Raw genomic sequence first — 18,354 nt, forward strand, 5'->3', positions numbered from 1 at the left:
TTAAAATATGTATTTCTGTGTATAAATACATCTGTGTTTGGAATTACTAAATTTATTTCAGGGTCTTCAGTTGATGTTATTTCCCTTATAGATTTTCTTTCTTTCCATTTCTTTAAATGAACATTACTTAAGTAGTTTTTATAAGAAAAAATAGAATCTCCACCCAGTGTTACTAGAAGCATCGTTTATACTGCCTGAAGTCATTTTTTTCCACATATACTTCAAAATGTAATACCATTTTTATGCAGGTGTGAGTGAAATAATCTAATAGAAATATTAATTAACAATTTAAAATAATATGGAAAGGATAAACTTCTTATTTATAAACAAAAACTACATAAGTCATCTGACTGCTTCACATGTTCATAATTCTAGTGATTGTGTTAAGTGAATTACTGCAGGACTAAGGACAAAAATGCTAAATAAATCAAAGTGGTTCACATCAATGGCTTTTCTCATTTAGTTTTAAACTGTCATAAAAGTAATGTGTGCAACTTTGGAATTGAATCTTCTGTGCATATCATCTCAGTATATTGTCTGAGGGTCAAATCATTTCAGAATATATGTCAAAGTTATCTTCAAAAACAAAGAAAAAATACAGTAAAGAGAATCACAGAGCCTCAGAAATAAGAGGAGACAGTTACAGAGGCCTCTCCTTTGCAGGGGACATTTTTGGAGATGTTTACATACATCTAATGTAAGCCACTTTTTGCCACCAGCGATGGAGTCTTTCTCCACATTCAATATTATAAAGTAACAGCTTAGTCATTTAAGAGATGAAAATGCAACTGAGTCTTTCATTTAATTATGAAACTATATTTCCATTCACACCAAATTAAGCCCAAAATGCCAACCTGTGACATAAGCAGTCCTGGCGGGCTGTCCAGAATTCATTAGAGCATGCTGGAAATTGTATTCAAGACCTTACACTGGCCCTCACCTCACCTGGGTCTCTTTCCACCGTCTTGTCTCGAGCCCACTGGCACTGAATGTGGCACATGGGTGTACTCAGAAACTCAGTTTTTCTTTGACGTCCAGTGTGAGTTTTAAGACCAAAGCATATGATGGAAAAGTTTTATTCTGGAAACTCAAAGTGAGACTTCATTTTAGCTTTCTCAAATACAATTACCTATTCATAATACCTCACACAGGTGTACAATTGGCATCTTCCATTTGTTTTGTGTTCAGGTCTCTTCTGATGGCCTAAGTGATACCTAATGACGCTTTTTAATCTACCGTCATTTTCTACCGTATAGATATGCCCATCACACATTTGCTCATATCTCCCTCCAGTGCAAAATCTTTGACTGAATGACCTACAATAATGCATAATAAACATTTATATATTATTCAATTATTCTCCAAGATTTGCAGCAGAAATTATTAACTTTTGGAGAGGAAGGTATGGGAAGAATTGCTTCCTCTCTAAGGAGGGATCTATAAATAGGAGTGGTCACTAAATAATATTTAAACACTTCAATACTTTGGTCTGTAATTGTTCTAATCAAAACTACTGACAAAATCATTTCTGTCTGGTTGGGGTGTGCAGAGAAAGGACTAAAAAAATCAGAAGGTACACTATCTTTAAAAGCTTGAGAAATTTTGACATTAAAGTTAAAACGTCAACTGTTTTGCTTGACATCCAAAGCCTTTGGTTTGGCTTCTGTTGACCTAGCTCACCACCTCACTCTAGCGAGAGATGCAGTGCGTGGAAGTCCACCTTCCTCCAATCACAACATTGCTCCATTTTCTTCATGAAAACTTTCTCACCTCTCATGCAGTTTTAGGGCCATGACTTCTAGTGCCCTCACTCAGCATCTGACCAAAAGCAATCCCTTCAGTAGTTTCTAGAGTATGTTTGCCTGCAATTTAATTAAACCACTGTACTTCAAAAGTCAATGTAATTATGTTATTAGTTCAATCAATTTAATACCTCTTAGCTCAATACACCCAAGATACTTGTGTCTTTAAAATTGTAATAAAATTGACTCAAATCACTTGGTTATCTAGACAATCCGTGCCCAAGGCATCAAGTTGTATTTACTTTGATTATGGTTTATGTGAGATACATAATGAAAATAGATGCATAATTAATAGAATATTGTGAAATATTCATAAGTTATTCTCAGCCAGGTGTTTTAGACGTTGGCAATTTTAAGGGAAATACATAATTCAGTGTTGTTAGAGACTATGAAAATGATAAAGTAATTTTAATGTAATATTTTAATTTAAAACAATATATTTTTGCTTATAAAAATATATGAAGATAAATTTTTAGTAAGTCCCACAGCTTGACCTGTATATTGGGCTATGTAAAATCTATAATACATATTTAATGATATATTATCTATGTTTAAATATTAGGTAAACTTTTCACCTCTTAATATGTAAAATAATTTTTTCTTTGGAAATTTGTTCTCATAGAGCAGTAAAGAAAAGTTTTGTAAATATTCACGAAAGGTCAGCTTTTCTCAAGTTAAAATTATGAATTTTTTTCCAAGAGTAAAATTTATTCTTACCAAAAGAAAAATACTATTTATTTTCCAAATACTAATACACTTACAGCATGTAGTACTAAAACTTACTGTTTTTTAAAGCATATTTAAATATACAAATGAAGTACAATCTAAAAATTTTAGATATATAGTCCTTTATGTGTGTTTGTGTGTAAATATGTGTATATCCTGATCTAATCAAATTTATTAAAAATGTAGTTTTCATCACTTAAGTGTAATAAGTACTTTAAAAGTAAGAATGTTCATTGTTTATAGAGGTGTGTTTTTTCATACAATGTGTTATACATATGTAAAAATTCTGCTTTATTATTGTAAGCACACTTATTCATGTTTTTCTGATATTTTGTGATTTTTTGTTACATTTTATTTATCTGGATTGTATTTCTTTGGATACAATTAAGTTATCAAAGTGAATCTTCCTATTTGTCTTCACACTTATTTAAAAACTAATTTCAGTAACTCTCAAACTATGAAGGACATTTTTGTTCCCTCTGATGGAATATGATAGTTTTATAATATAATCAATTTATATAAATATTTGGATCTGATTTCAGAAATGTCTCAGAAGAACACAAGGTTTTTAAAGAGTAACTAAACAATCTATCATAGAAAGGAATTCAATTTGGAAGACAAAAGTGCTATCACTAATTTAAACTCTAAGGCTCAATAGAAAGTCAGGCAAAGAGCAAAACAGGAAATTTTCACATTTATATTTCTATGATCATTCATTACCAAAAAAGATGAAACAAAGTAACTTTTTATGCCTAATTCAATAAAAAACAAGTGAAAAACCAACAACTCTTTCTTTTCTTTACAAAATAAAAAATATTTAATAAAATTCAGTTTTCAGAACTGTACAAAAACAACCCTTTTTTACTTATCATTGAAGAAGTGGTTGTGTAGACTCTAGAAGCAAATGAATAACAGTGATTTAATTGCCAATTTGGGAATCTATGCCAGGGTGATTACAATTTAGAATTTAATTGTAAGATATACCTACACATCACATTAGAAAATCAACTACAGTAAAGTACTGAACCACTGATTGCCTAGAGAGGTAAGCAACAGGGGATAATACAGTATTAGAAAGAAACAGCTCTGCGGAGGGAGGTGTGTTCACCCTCTTGACTGCAGTACTGGTTTGTAGCATAAAATAAAACAGAAAATTATGTAGCTTACCTTCATTTCTATGTTAATTTACCTCAATAAGTTGTTAATAAAGAAGAAATGTACATACAAGCATAAAAATTACAAAAAAAAATTTTCCAGAGATTATCATTTGAAATAACAATAGCCTACAAGCAATCTCCTGCATTCACTGTATCTAAAATAAAAATATCAAGAGAAAGTATTCACAAAATACGTTTTGTCTTAAATTGTTAGACACACACACACACACACACACACACACACACACATAGTAATAAACAACAAGGACTGGAAGCAAATGGAGACAGAATCTTCAGAGAAATTTCTTACAAGATTGCTGTACCAGATGAGCAAAAAAATGAAAAGTGAGCACTTTAACAGGTTAAAAAAAGGTAAATACACAGAGTCATTTACACAGAGTCATACTAAGGACTGTCCCAGAGATAGGCCTACCCTTTCAAGAGAAAAGTCAAATTTAGTTGATCCCCTTACAACCTTCCACAGGATCCCTCCTTCAACAAAATAATGGTGAGACCCAAAATCTTTACTCTGGCCTGCACAGTGAGCACTCAGAGTATCTTTAAGTGACATGATTATTAAACAAACAACATCATTATTTGTTTCAAACAAGTCATCCTCTTTGCAATTGTTAGACTGTACTTGACCCATTTTTGTCTCAGGGCCTTTGCACTGACTGTTCTTTATGCTTAGAAGTTTTTGTCTCCTGCAACCATGCAGTTCATGTTCTCAGATACTGTGATTTAGAAGTAAAAGTCATTTTTCAGTAAATTCTTCCTCAAACATCCACATCTAACCACAGCTCCTTATATCTCATTCCTTACTAGCCTTCCTCACTGGTTTATTTTTACAGTTTTTGGTACTATCTGGCATACAACATGTTTTAGTTTGTCTTTTATCTGTGTTTTCTCCTGCACGGTATGCTACCACAGAACACAAATGGGCATTTATTTGTTCACAGCTTTTATGGTCTGGAAATAGGCAGATCATTTAATAAAATGTATTAAATATTTATTGAGTTAATGAGTAAATCCTTCAGTAACTGCTTGCAGGTATTAAAGGCACAGTGCAAGATGAACTGAGAAATTAGAGGTATCAACATTGATTCTAAAAGTTCTCTCATACTGAGACATTTCTAATAGAGACTACTCAGAAAGATCTCTAAGTAAGAAAGATTTCTTTTCTTTGCAATAAAAACAAGTTTGATTATAATTTTCTGAAGCTGCAAAATCACTAGGGCCCCTCTCTGGCATGTTTCTTGTGCTTGTTATTCTCTTCGCAGTTTTGTGGTAATTGCCCTACATTTCTCTTGGCTTCAATACTGCAATGACTTTGTACCTGGCCTTCCGGCCTGTCTCACCCCCAGTGCCAGCACGCACACTGCCGTCACAGCGATGTTTATAGAGCATAGCTCCACTGCTGTCAGGGCCCCGCTGACGCCTTATTTTACAACACTGAGAGCCCTGCACGATCTATCAGTTTTGCTTTAACTACTAAAAGCCATTTTCCACTAAGTATCTTTTCTTATATGTAATTGGAATGATTTTAATTGATAAACTTAATTGATATTTTTCATTCCCCAGGCTTTTATTCAGTGATCTTTCTGTATTTCTAAGTTTGCAATTCCGTGCAGTTATTTCTCTGTCATAAGTATACATACATAAATGTGTAAATTCTGTGCAGGCTCCACATGGAAAGCTGCCTTCTGTCACCCATGAATTATGTAGCTAGAATATTCTCAAATATTTATTCCTCTAAAACTGTGTGTTCTCTATGGCCTTCCTAGCCGCAGGCATTTGTAGGTGCCACCATCCACATGCCGTGAAGTTGTGAGAAATAAGAGGTGGGAATGAAAGAGGGGGGCTTCTGCTTTGTGACTATTTCTCTTTAATATCTGAATCAGCTCAAGATTTCTTACCACGGGAATGTAGAAAAACCCATCCTCTTCAAATGCAGATACTATTCATGATTTAAAAATGTATAAGTTTTATGACTTTGCATGGCATTGTCTTTAAAATACATTTCATGAAGGATTCTACCCAGCGGGTGTGTAGGAGACAAAATGGGAAATGATTAGAGATGGACTTAAAATAGAGGTTATGATTGTACTGCAAGTTTTCAGTGCAAATTCATTTTTTTTCTTTTTTTTAAAATTTTATTTAGAAAGAGAAAATGCAGAAAAGAAAAACAAAAAGCAAAAGGCATAAACAACAACAGCAGATTCAAAACAGTAACAATACAGGTCTTCAAAACAGAATGAAAGAAATTTAACAATGGTTATTATATTGCATCCTGTTCACTTTTTTTTGGTCAAATAAAGAGAAGAAAGTTAAATAGAAAAACAGAAAGAGTAGAACAATACCGAATTTTAAAAAAATTACCATCGTAGAATCGCAAGTTGTTACATTTCGCATTGTCGTCTTAAAAAATAGTTGCCAAAGTCACAAAATCAAAGCATAAATAATGACAAGACACTCAAATATTGATGGTACAAATCCTTCTGTTCAATGTTCCAACAGAGATTCAGTAATATGGTCATCTATCTTATACACTACACATACCGTTATATTCTTTTTTTTTAAAGAGGGTAAGATTAAATGCAACAAAACAGATCATAAGGAAACCATTTTAAGAAACACGGATTTCAAGGCAAGTCCACTGGAGATCTTCACTGTCTATCTTATTGTTTCTAGTTTTCTTCCAAATAGTTGTCTCCATCTTCACACACATTGGATACATACTGAACATTATAGAACTAATCTAATCATAACAGGATGATGAAGGCTATTTAGGTCTTCAACACCTGACGTTGGAGAAGTCAATAATAACTGGCATAATGTCTCTCATTCTCTTTGTAGTAGCTGTCCTTATCTTTACATATGCTGAAATTGAATCAGACTAGAATAATATCACTCTGAACAATGAATAATAGTATTGCTAGATTTTATATCATAATGCTACAGAATTAGCATTGGGTTTCTTAGTGTCTCTTCTTCTTCAGAATAGCTGTTCATTATATTGTGCATTATATAATCTGTTCCTATAAACTGTTTAGAAATTCTCCCCATGTGTTAATCTCTACACATATATGTATCCTTTCTGTATTATAGGGAAAAACAGATCATAACAAGACAACAAAACAAATTCCTAGAAAAACGTGAAATGAAAAAGACTTATAGGACCACAATATTAGGTGATCTACAGTAGTTACTATGCTTTCTCTTGTTATTTTCAATAGAATTGTCCACATCATCAGACATAATATAATTGAACATAGCATTACATATCTCTTTTAATAAAAACACAACTTTTGGAGACAAAAGCAGTTAATAATCAAACTGGAATGGATATCTTATTGCATCTTCTCATCTTCAGAGTAGTTGCCTTACTCTTAGACTTGATACTATCAAGCATACCAAATTTGAATAAAACCAGTCAAGGCAAAACAGTGGTCTAACAAACCAGCTTCAAATAAAGATCAGTCATAGTAAGACAATGTAAGTAATACAGGGCTTCAGTTTAAGTTAATAGGAAATTAAGGATAGTTACCGTGGTATAGCCTACTATTTTTGGGATAGCTGTCTGTGCCCTCAAATCTAGTATTAGTAGACAGATGGGAACAAAATAAAATCAAACTAAACAGAGTGATAAGACTACTGTGGCTTTTAAATCCTGATACACTACTAACAATGTCTTCTGCCTTCCTTTTTTAGGCAATTCCTCATCTTTCCTCTTCTCAGGATGCTTTGGGTCTCACCAAATTTTTTAGTTTTTATATTGAGGGTCAACCCATTATCTATCTGAGTGGCTGAACCTTTATACCCCGGGCTTAATCTTGATCTGTATTCCTTCACTTACTAAAGCTACAAGGTTTTCCTTCCTTCTAGCTGTGTAGTTTTCCACTGCACAAAAGTGTCATGGCTTTCCAACCTATCTGTGGCTGCTGAATGAGTTGTCTCTATTTCTCTCTGGTTCCCTGTCACAGAGAGCATCGTTTTCTCATCTTTGACTTTCAGTTCATTAATCCTCTTTCAGGTTGAGTATATTCCCTATTCAGAGCATTTTGATGGATCCTGCCTCCTAATCTATTCTGCCTGTGTTTCTTTTTGTTAGTGTATCAAGGCTATTTATATTGAAGATTAGAGCCTACCTTCTCTGCCTCATCTCTGCTATTCTATTTTTCTGCTATTATTTGTTCACTTTTCTCATTCATTCCACTGTCTGCCCTGTTCATTGAGACCTCTCTGCCACTGTTGCTGGAATCCTGGTATTTTTTTTTTCTCTCTCTAGAATGTCCTTCAGTATTTTTTGTAGGATTAGATTGGTGGCCATGAACTCCCACAGTTCCTCCTTGTCTTGGAAACATCTTATTTCTTCATTAATTTTGAGAGAGAGTTTTTTAGAGTACATCAGTCTGGATTGGAGGTTATTTTCTTACAGGGCTTGGACTATTTCTGCCCCCCCCTCCCGCTCTGCTTGATTTGATAGTTTGTGTTGGTAAGTCTGTCGTTATTTTGATGATTTGTCTTTTGTAGGTGATCTGCTTCTTTTCTCTGGCCACTTTTAATATTCTGTTCTTGTGGTGGATTTCTGGGATCTTGATTATTATATATTTGGGTGTAGATCTGTTTAGGTTGTACTTGGTTGGAGTTCTGTATGCTTCGTTTATCTGGATATCATTTCTTTTTCCTATGATTGGGAAGTTTTCCTTAATTATTTCTGTGAATAATCTTTGTAATTCATTTATGATTGCTCCTGCTTCTTCACTCATGTTTTTTATTTTTAAGTTATAGATCCTCTTGTCATCTTGTAGCCTTTGAATTGTTTCTTCCTGGTTCCATGTTATTTTTAAGAGATCTTTTCTTTCACAATCACACATTGTAAATCTCTCTTCAAGTTTTGAAAGGCTAGCTTTAGTTTCTGTCAAGGCATTTTGCCAGCTTTCAATGGAGTTTTTAGTTTCCTGGAGATTTCTTTGGATCTGTTTCATGTATTCTAAGTTTCATTTATATTCTTCACCAAAGGTTTCTCTTTCTTTTTTGGGTTTCTCCATTCTTCCATCTGTGTCTTCTTGAGAGGGCCTTAGCATTTCTTTAATTAATCTTTGTATATCTTGCCTCACCTGGCTTAGAAATCCAGTTTTAAGTTTGTCTATGAGGTCACAAAGCTATTTATTTATGCCTGCTGATGTTGTGGCCAATATTGCATGATTTTTGAATTGGATTTCTTCTGTATTTACCTCTCCTTGGCTTATTTTCCCAGGGTCAGCAGCTCTTATTTTTTTTTTTTTTCCCTCTTATCATGTTTCTGGTTTCTTTCAGACAGGTACATCATGGAAGTCTCTAGCCCTCTCCATATTGCTTATGGTGTTACTGAAATATGCAGACTGGGGTTTTGCTGCCCTCTCCAATTTTCTGTTATCTGAGGTGCATGCAGGGACAATGCAGGCTAGCCCCTCTCCTCTGAGCCAGTCAACCGGCAAGTGCTTTCAGCAACTTAGGCTGTGCTGTGGCGGATGTCACAGGGTCGGGACAGATTCATCCCTGGCTATTGGGTCCTGACCAGTGGTGTGACTCAGCCCAAGCGGATCCTACCAGTCTTTTCTGGGCCAGGGGTGGCTGATTGATGCCATGGCAGCAACGCGCTCTGTCCCATTCCAAGATGTCTTCCAGCCAGCGACACTCACCGCGGGACCCAATTTCCAGCACTGACCAAGAATTAATGGAGCTCTCCCCCTTGGATCCACTCCACGCTCTACTGCATCCTCCTGCCAAGGGCCTGTGACTCACCAACTCCCATTATTGGTGGCCTTGGATTCAGTGCAAACAGCGCTCCCAGCATAGTGCGGGAGGGATCTCAGTGAGCGCGTCTGGCTGCAGCTCTCTACCCGCATTTTTTCTTGCTCTTCCTATTTTTCTTTTTCCTATAGTTTCCTCCTGGGGTCCTGAGAATCCCTCTCCACTCTCCACTCCTACGGCCCTCTCCATGTTGTCAAATTCCAGCGTCTGAGCTGTTTTTCCCGGAGAGGCTTTCCACCCAGCTACCTAGCAAGCCGCCATCTTGGTCCAAGATCTGAGAATTGTTGTTATTAGAATGATTTTAAATTTGGAAAGACCTTGCAAATCAGTCTCTTAAAGGATAAAATATATCAGGCATAGTGGTTAAATGTATATGGCCTAATTATTGGTTATGGAATAAGTATCAGGAATATCAAATAGAAGCTTTGGTAACAACAGTTATCCAAAATGATTAATGTAGGGAACAGAAAGAAATGAAGTAAAGCATGGTACGTGGTTAAAATGTCCAGACTTATGCTTCTCCCAAGTCTGTTTTTTTTCTGTGTAAAATAGGAATCAATTTTCAGGACTGCTGCCTCGCTCACAGGTTGTTGTCCAGATAAAATGTGATAACATTCCTGAAAGCATTTTGAAAAATTCATACAATTTCTAAAGATTAAAGTGTTATCAGCAACTTTTTAAAAGGCAAGGGACTTGCCATATCATACAATGTTAGAAGATAAAGTACTTATTCTCCAAATTAAATTCATGACCTTGGGCATTTACCCAATTTTTAGATTGTTAAAATGATTTTTAAGCTTGGAAGAATTTTGTGGAAATCCCTGAAAATCTAAAATATGCAGTTTCTCCTTAATCCCACAGTGCCTAAATGGAGTTAATGTTATCTATCATCCAAATCAACCACCTATACTTAAACTGATGGAGAAAGTTTAGCACGAGTATCAAGCTCCCTCCACCCATGCAAATTACTATCAAAGAATTATGTAAGGTTAACTTCTTTGAATGCACTGCATGTGTTTGGCATAAGTCTTTTGTACTTCTAATGTTGAATACTTACCTCTTTCAATTTTTATTTTGTTATTTATTCATGTTATGGGGGTAATAAAATACAACCTATTCATTATAGATCTCCTTTTTATAATTTCTTGATCATTTGGTTTTTATTACTCTTTTCTGTTTTAAAGAGAAAAAAGTGATAGAACATTTCATAAAAAGATAATAGGCAATTGACAATGATTAACATATTGCATATTGTTTTCTGAAAACTGTTCTTCATATTGCAAGATACAGACATGCAAAATTGATCAAACAATACAAGCACAAATCATTCTTTACAATGAACTAAAAGAAATTAGTAAGATAATTACCTTAGCTATCTTTTTTTCCCTTCCTTTTCTCCTTTCCTGCATCCCAGTTGTTTTTTCCTTTTGAGCAGTTTATTTCCTTTTCACAATAGCTATTGTAAATTTTGGAACTTATTTACTCTTCCAATTTCTTACACTAGGAAGACAATAGGATATTTACATATGTGAGTGATTTATTTCACTTATGAATGTGGTTTCTAGTTGCATCTATTTATCTGTAAAGCCTCAAATTTACCCTTTACAGCTGAGTAGTTCTCCATTGTATAAAAATGCTGCATATTATTATCTATTTCTTGGTTGATGAGCATTTGGGTTGTTTCCAAGATTTAGTAATTACAAATTGTGCTATTAAAAAAGAGGGCTGCACGTATATTGCTGTGGTATGTTGTTTTAATTCTTTCAGGGAAATACCAAGAAAGAGGATAGCTGGGTCAAATGGGACCACTAAGGCTAGATAATTTTTAGGAATCTCCACAATGATTTCCATGATAGTTATACCACCCACTGGAGAGGAGTTCCTTTTTCCCCACATACCTACCGGCATTTGTTATTGGTTGATTTCTTGATGATAGCTAATATTCCTGAGGTGAGATGGAATCTCATTGTTGTTTTAAAAAATAATCTGTTTCATAAAAGAAACTCATTTAATCCAAAAATATATTCATAGACTAAAAATTAAACAATGGAAAACAATGATCCATGTACCAGGACCCTGAAAACAAGTAGAGGTAGCAATTCTAATATCAACCATGGTAAACGTCAAGTTGAAACACATTTTAAAAGACAAAGAATATCATTACAAACTATTAAAAGAACAATCCAACTTTTGTTATGATATTCATAAGCATATGATATTCGTATTCATATGTGCACCAAATATTGTAGCACCTATCTTCTTTAAATCAAAGCTGCTGAAATTAAAAGATCAAATAAGCATAAATGCAATCATAGCAGAGGATTTTTAATACCCAACTTTTGCAAAGAGACAAGTCAACTAAACAAAAAACCAGTAAAGAGAATCAAGAGTTAAACAATGCTCTTGAATATATGGATTCAATATAGATTGATAGGTACATAGATAGATAATTCTACCTCTATATTACAGTGCACATTCATTTTAGCAGCACATGGTACTTTTTCCAAAACAGATCACATGCTAGTCCACAAGCCTGCTTACGTAAATATAAAATAATCAAAATCATTCCATGCGTACTCTTCCACAACTGTGCAATGAAAATAGCAATTAATTATAGACAGACTTTTTGGGACCTCATCTTGGTCCAGGAAGTTTATATTCATTATCCCATGGAAAATTACTGGGGTGCCAATAAGTTAATCCCTATCTACTACCTCCAGTGTGATCCATGGCAAGAATAAAGACACTAAGACATATTCCGTTATGGGGAGCCAAGAGGTTCTAAATTGAGCCAGACTGAAGATTCATTGGAACAAAGGCCTCTACCCAGGGTCTAACTTGGATTTTATTAATTCGTGAAGGATTATTCGTCTGACGATGAGTGACTGTGAAAAAGGCAGGAAATATATGAATACTGTGAGCTGGGCTAGGTAGGAGGCTTGAAGCACCTCTTTAACATGCAGAGAGAAGGATATGAAGAAAGGGCAATCTGCACAACACAACTGAGATAGCATCTAATGCTTTGGGGCCTGGTGCTTTAGCTCTGGGGCAAACTTTTCTGCCACAGGAAGTCATAGCCTCTTGTTTTGAGGCTCAAACCCAGTTGACAGCGCTGGAGCCATAGTTCTTCATTACACCGGTTCAACCATGTTTTTGGGAGTCACGGGCGGGGAAACAGCAACTGTCAACTAGTTTCAAAGATTATTCATCATTACCTCAGCCAGCCCTGTTTACAGTGCTTAGAGTCAGTTGAAAGGAAGAGGAAATGCTCTAACCAGTTTGTACATAATAGTGCATGGTAACAGGGCAAGATTTAGCCAAAGTAGAGGTAACTGCTGTTTGTTCAAGGAGAATCACCCAGCTGGTCCTTCATAATCGATGACAAAAGAAATTTAAGTAAAGGCAAAACATCTTGGAAAATTAACATACACCTAAACAACCAATGAAATCACAAAAGAACACAAAGAAAACATATAAAATTTCTGAAAATCAATAATGACTGCACAACTCAACAAAATTTCTGGGATATTATGAAAGCAATTTTAGGGGAAATGTATTCTAATCAGTGCTTATATTAGGAAAACAGAGCAAGTTGAAATAAATAACATTGTAAGAAGTCTTAAGACACTTCAAAAATAACAAACCAGTCATGAATTAAATTAAAGGAGGGAAACCATAAACATGAGAGAAGAAATCAATGAAATTGAAACAAAAAACTGTAAAGAGTCAATGAATCACAGAGATGGTTCTTTAAAAGAATAAATAAAATATATAAGCCCTTAGCAAGACTCAGCAAGAGAGATAAAAGGTTCACATCAATGCAATGATTAGAAATCATTTAGAAATGATGAAGGTGAAATTACAACAGATACTGTGGAAATCCAGAAGGTAGTAACTACTTTGAAAAATTATCCTCAAACAAACTGGATATTTCGAAGAAATGGACAGATTCCTAGATGCATACTATCCCAAAAGACATAAGTGTGCTAACAGACCAATAATAAGCAATGAAATTGACTGAATAACAAAGAATCTACCCACTAAAAAAAATCCAAGACCTTGGAATCACTATCAAATTGTACAAACATTAAGAATATAATATATACAATTTGTTTGGTCTAAAAAAATCCATTTAATTGAAAGAACCTGGGGTTACTACATTACTCTCCTTGACGAGGTGTCAATGAGACCAGACCCCCTACATCACTTCACGGTCATTTTGAATACTCTTCACAAGGCAGCAAGCAAAGATGATTCCCAGAACCTCAACCAAAGCAATGCCCAAGGCTGCTGCAGCCACCAACAGTGTATTCTTTCTGAGCCATCCCAATCTTCTCTATGCAGCCCTCGGTATGGATAGAACACTGCTTGATGTCAGGGCCACAGCGACACAGCAGCAGTTGGGAACCTGGTCTCTGCCCAGGCTAGCAATGTTCCCTCAATCTATGGATTTAGCAGCCCCACAGCACTCAAATTTGTCTGCAACTTGTCCAGGAATGCCTTGTATTATTATTTTTGAGGTAATTCTGCATCTGCTGTTGAAAGTCCTTACTGAATTATGCTCTCACCTTGTCTCTAAAAACATAGCCTGGATGGCTATGGACAACTAGCATGCTCACAATCGGTAAATTGGCGAAGGTGGTCATGAGATAATTGTTCTGCTTACAGGCTCAACAGCAGCTTCTGAGGGCCACCAAGAAGAGGAAATCCTCACTGCAAAGTTGGTCACAGACAGTAAGCCTCAAGGAATAGCCCATTGGCTCATGATCAAGCTCAGGATAGGTTTGACCACTATATCCACAGCGATCAGTCCCACTGTGCAGGTGCAGACTGTCATCAGAAGATTGTTAAGCAAAACCTTGACATAGTTGCTATTCCTTGCACTACCAGGACTGCTGGGCCTGGACTCTCCAAGGCTGTCTGATCCTCTTGTGCACAGCTCTAAAGTTCTCTGCTTTAAAAATATTGTATCACTAATGCTCCTCAAGTTCTTTAAAGAAATAGAAAAGGATTGAGTATTTGCAAATGGACATAAGCCATTTTTATTTTTAACTCCAAACCAGATAAATGTCCAACTAAAAAGAGAATATAAACCCATGTCTTTAATGAACACAGATGCAAAAATCCTCAACCTGGTATTAGCAAATGGAGTACATATATAATCAAAAAGATCATACATCGTGATCACGTGATTTTCATTCCAGGAATGCAAAGATAATTCAACATATGTCAGTCTATAAATGTAATACATCACATAAGCAGGAGCAAGATCAAAAACCACATGGTCATATAAATAGAAGCACTAAAGGAGGAAATTGAAAAGGACATCAGAAAATGGAAAGATGTCCTTTGCTCTTAAATAGGCAAAAATAATATTAATAAAATGGTCATACTTCCAAAATTTTTGTATAGATTCAATACAGCCCCAATCAAAATACTAGCAGCATGCTTTACAGATTCAGAAAAAACAACTCTGAAATTCCAGAAGAGACCTCAAATAGATAAATTTTGGGCAATAAGAGAAAAGCTTCAGGGCATAGCAATGCCAGACTTCAAGCTGCATTACAAAGCAATAGAGATAAAAACAGCATGATTCTGGAACAATCACAGACAAATGGATCAATGAAACAGCAAAAATATAGAACATTTCCAAACATATTAATTATTTGCTCTCTGACAAAGGATTCAAAACCATGTGTTTGAGTAAAGATTTAACAAAGGCTGTTGGGAAATGTGGTTATCTATTTGTAGAGGAAAGGTACTGGACCCTTTTTTCTAACTATGCACTAAATTAAAATAAAAATATATCAAACATCTGAACATTAAACCAAAAACATTAAGTCTTCTAGATGATAAAATAGGTAAAACACTGCAAGAAGTAGGCACAGGGAAGGATTTTCTAAACAGAACCTCAATTGCACAAGACTTAGCAGCAAGAATCAATCAACAAACAGGATTATGCCAGACCAAAATGCTCTGTACAGCAAAAGAATCAATCAGAGAAAAGACAGCCTACAGCATGGAATAAATTCTGTCGGCTACTTTTCAGAAAGAGGACTAGTGTATAGAATATATTGAGAACTCAAACAACTAAACCACCCAAAATTAAAGATGCTGTGAAGAAATAGGCTAAAGGAACAAAAACTTCACAGTGAAAGAAATACTAATGGTTAACAAATATATGAAAAGATGTACATCTCTGGCCATTCAAGAAATGCAAATTAAAATAATGCTAAGATTCTGTTTTACTCCAGAAAGAATGGCAATCTTTAGAAAATCAAACAATAACAAATTCTGGCTTGGCTATGGTGAAAAAGGAATCCTCCTGCATTTTTGGTAGAAATACAAACTAGTATAGCCATTATGGAAATTCTATGGAGACGTCTCATTGAGTTGAAATGAGAAATTCCATATGACCAAGGTAGTCCTCTGACACATATCTTCCCCCAAATTTTTAAGTCATCATACTACAGCCATACATGCATATCAATGTCTACAGCAACATGGTTCATAATAGCTAACTCCTAGAAGTAGCCTGTGCATCCATCAAGAGATAACTGGATAAACAAAGTGTGGTATCTCTGTACAGTGGAATATTACTCTGTCATAAATAATGAGAAACTTGAGACATTTGTAAGAACATTGATATGCCTTGAAAATGTAACACTGGGTGAAATAAATCAGACATCTAATCTTAAATACCATATAGTATCTCTCACTTGAGTGAGGAAAAGTACAAACTAAGAAAAATGATAAAAATAATAGATAGAAAGGGACAGGGAATCAGATCTGGTTCAATAGGACAGTGGGCCAAGGGATCAGTGATAAAGGGTGAGGAGGAAGGGAAGAGAAAATGGGAGAAATAAAAATCTTCCCTGTACAGGATACTAATAACTCCAATCAGGGCAGACATTATGTGCCATACAATGAGCTAAAAAATAATATCAATATGTTTGTGAAAGGCATTAGGGGAGTCAGAGTTGGAGGGCAAGGGAGAGGGAAGGGAAATGGGACTAGAAAAAATACCAAGCTGCAATGTGTACATGTAACCACTCCCCAGGATGACTGTAAACCATGTAATTTGCAAACTCATACTAATGAAATGCAATGAAATTTGCAAAATATTAAATTTTAGCACTTTAAAAATATTTTTGCTTGCCATAGATATTTTCAAGACACAGTTCCCTAAATTCTATTGGTTCTGATAAAATATTGCTCCTTTTCATTGTTTGCTAGATGATATAAAATTTATTTTTCACCATAGATGAGTGATATAACAGGGATACATATGGGCAGTAAAATGGTAATTATAGTAAAGCAAGTTAACATATCTATCAACACACATAGTTACCTTCGTTTTGCTTTTGGTTTTGTGGCAAAGAAGATAAAATCTCCTCCTTTAGCATTAAATCATATAGACTGCTACTTCATTCATTACAATTTCATGTTGTTCATTGGCCCCTAAATTTATTCAAGTTATGACGCTGCTACATTATACACTTTGATCTAAATCCCATTTTTCCTGCCTCTGGCCTTTAGTAACCACTATTTCATTCTCTGTCTCTTCACCTTTGTGTTTTTTTAAAATTCTACTAATAAGTGAGATCATAATGTTTTATATGTATGTGGCTTATTTCCATTAGCATAATGACCTTCAGACTCATCAATATCTTGGGAAATACTGAGATCTCATTTCTTATTTAAGATTGAATAATTCTGTGTCTTTTTATTTATTTAGTTAGTTAGTTAATTTTAATTTTGAGAAAGGGTCTTGCTAAATTTTCCAGGCTGGCCTGCAACTTGTTATGCTCCTGCCTCGGGTTCCTAAAGAAATAAGGTGCTGGAGTGTGCCTCTGTGCCCAGCTAAGGCTGAGTCATTCTTTGACATGCCACATGTATGCTCATGCTTCTGAATTTTCAGAATGAGGGTTCTTGAGGGTAGCACTTATATTATTTCTAAAATTTTGGCACATGACTGGGTCTACTGCTATGTTTTTAAATTTTCAGTGGTTGTTGGGTTAATTGTGCAATTATTTTAAAAAATTGGTGAATTGTGGCACACAAAAAATGCACATGCTTCATTGAGAGGATTCATTAGAATTGGTTTCATGTATCAATTACTATATGATTTCTCTTGTTTTTGACATTAGTTTTATCAGATTTTGGAGTCGTCATCAAAATTTTTCAAATATTCATTTATCATATTCTAATTGTGTTTATGATGGTCTTAATAAACTCAATGGAAATCATGCTGTTGTTTCAGTGGTCGGGTTACTATATAACTATATAATTACTATATAATACTATATAATTACTATATAGTATTACTATACAATTACTCTTTTTACTATGTTTTATGCTTTTATACACTTTTGGTTGTTCAGTATTTTTTTCTGCCCTGTTAACTGCTTTTTAGCTTTGGAATTTGCGTATTTGTTCTCACAGTTCTGCCTGCAAAATGTTTCTCTTTGTAATTTCCACTTCCCCGTTTCTTGGTCCCCCAACCTACACACTCAGCAGTAACCAACCCAAGGCCATCAATGACCATCCTCTTCTTCAATTCATATCTAAAATATTTCAGCTCTAAAATAATGTTCAAATTTTCTAAATAAATTTTGATACTGTATTGGGCAAATATCCTTTTTTTCTTTCAATCTGTAAGTTATTTTTTTCATATAGGTATAATCCATTTGGAGCATTATTTATTGATTTTGTCTGTTTATTTCAATGACATGGAATTCCAAATCTGGGATAACATTTCCTGCTGAGATAATTTATGCCTGTTGGACCTTGTACATTGAGATAGGATTAGCATCATTTTTTGTGAGCCAGCTGCTACACACTTGCAAATTCTCATTCCCCCGTCAGAGCAT

The 18,354-nt window shown here is 34.8% G+C and overlaps 1 pseudogene; it reads right to left on the reverse strand.

Annotated features, from left to right (window-relative positions):
• Positions 1–13,679: 13,679 nt before the first annotated feature.
• Positions 13,680–14,238, reverse strand: LOC111753446 (CD63 antigen-like; annotated as a pseudogene).
• Between the last annotated feature and the right edge of the window lie 4,116 nt (positions 14,239–18,354).

This window comes from Cavia porcellus, unplaced genomic scaffold (assembly GCF_034190915.1).
Source record: "Cavia porcellus strain 051 isolate PalLab524CR breed Dunkin Hartley unplaced genomic scaffold, mCavPor4.1 scaffold_5, whole genome shotgun sequence".
NCBI lineage: Eukaryota > Metazoa > Chordata > Mammalia > Rodentia > Caviidae > Cavia > Cavia porcellus.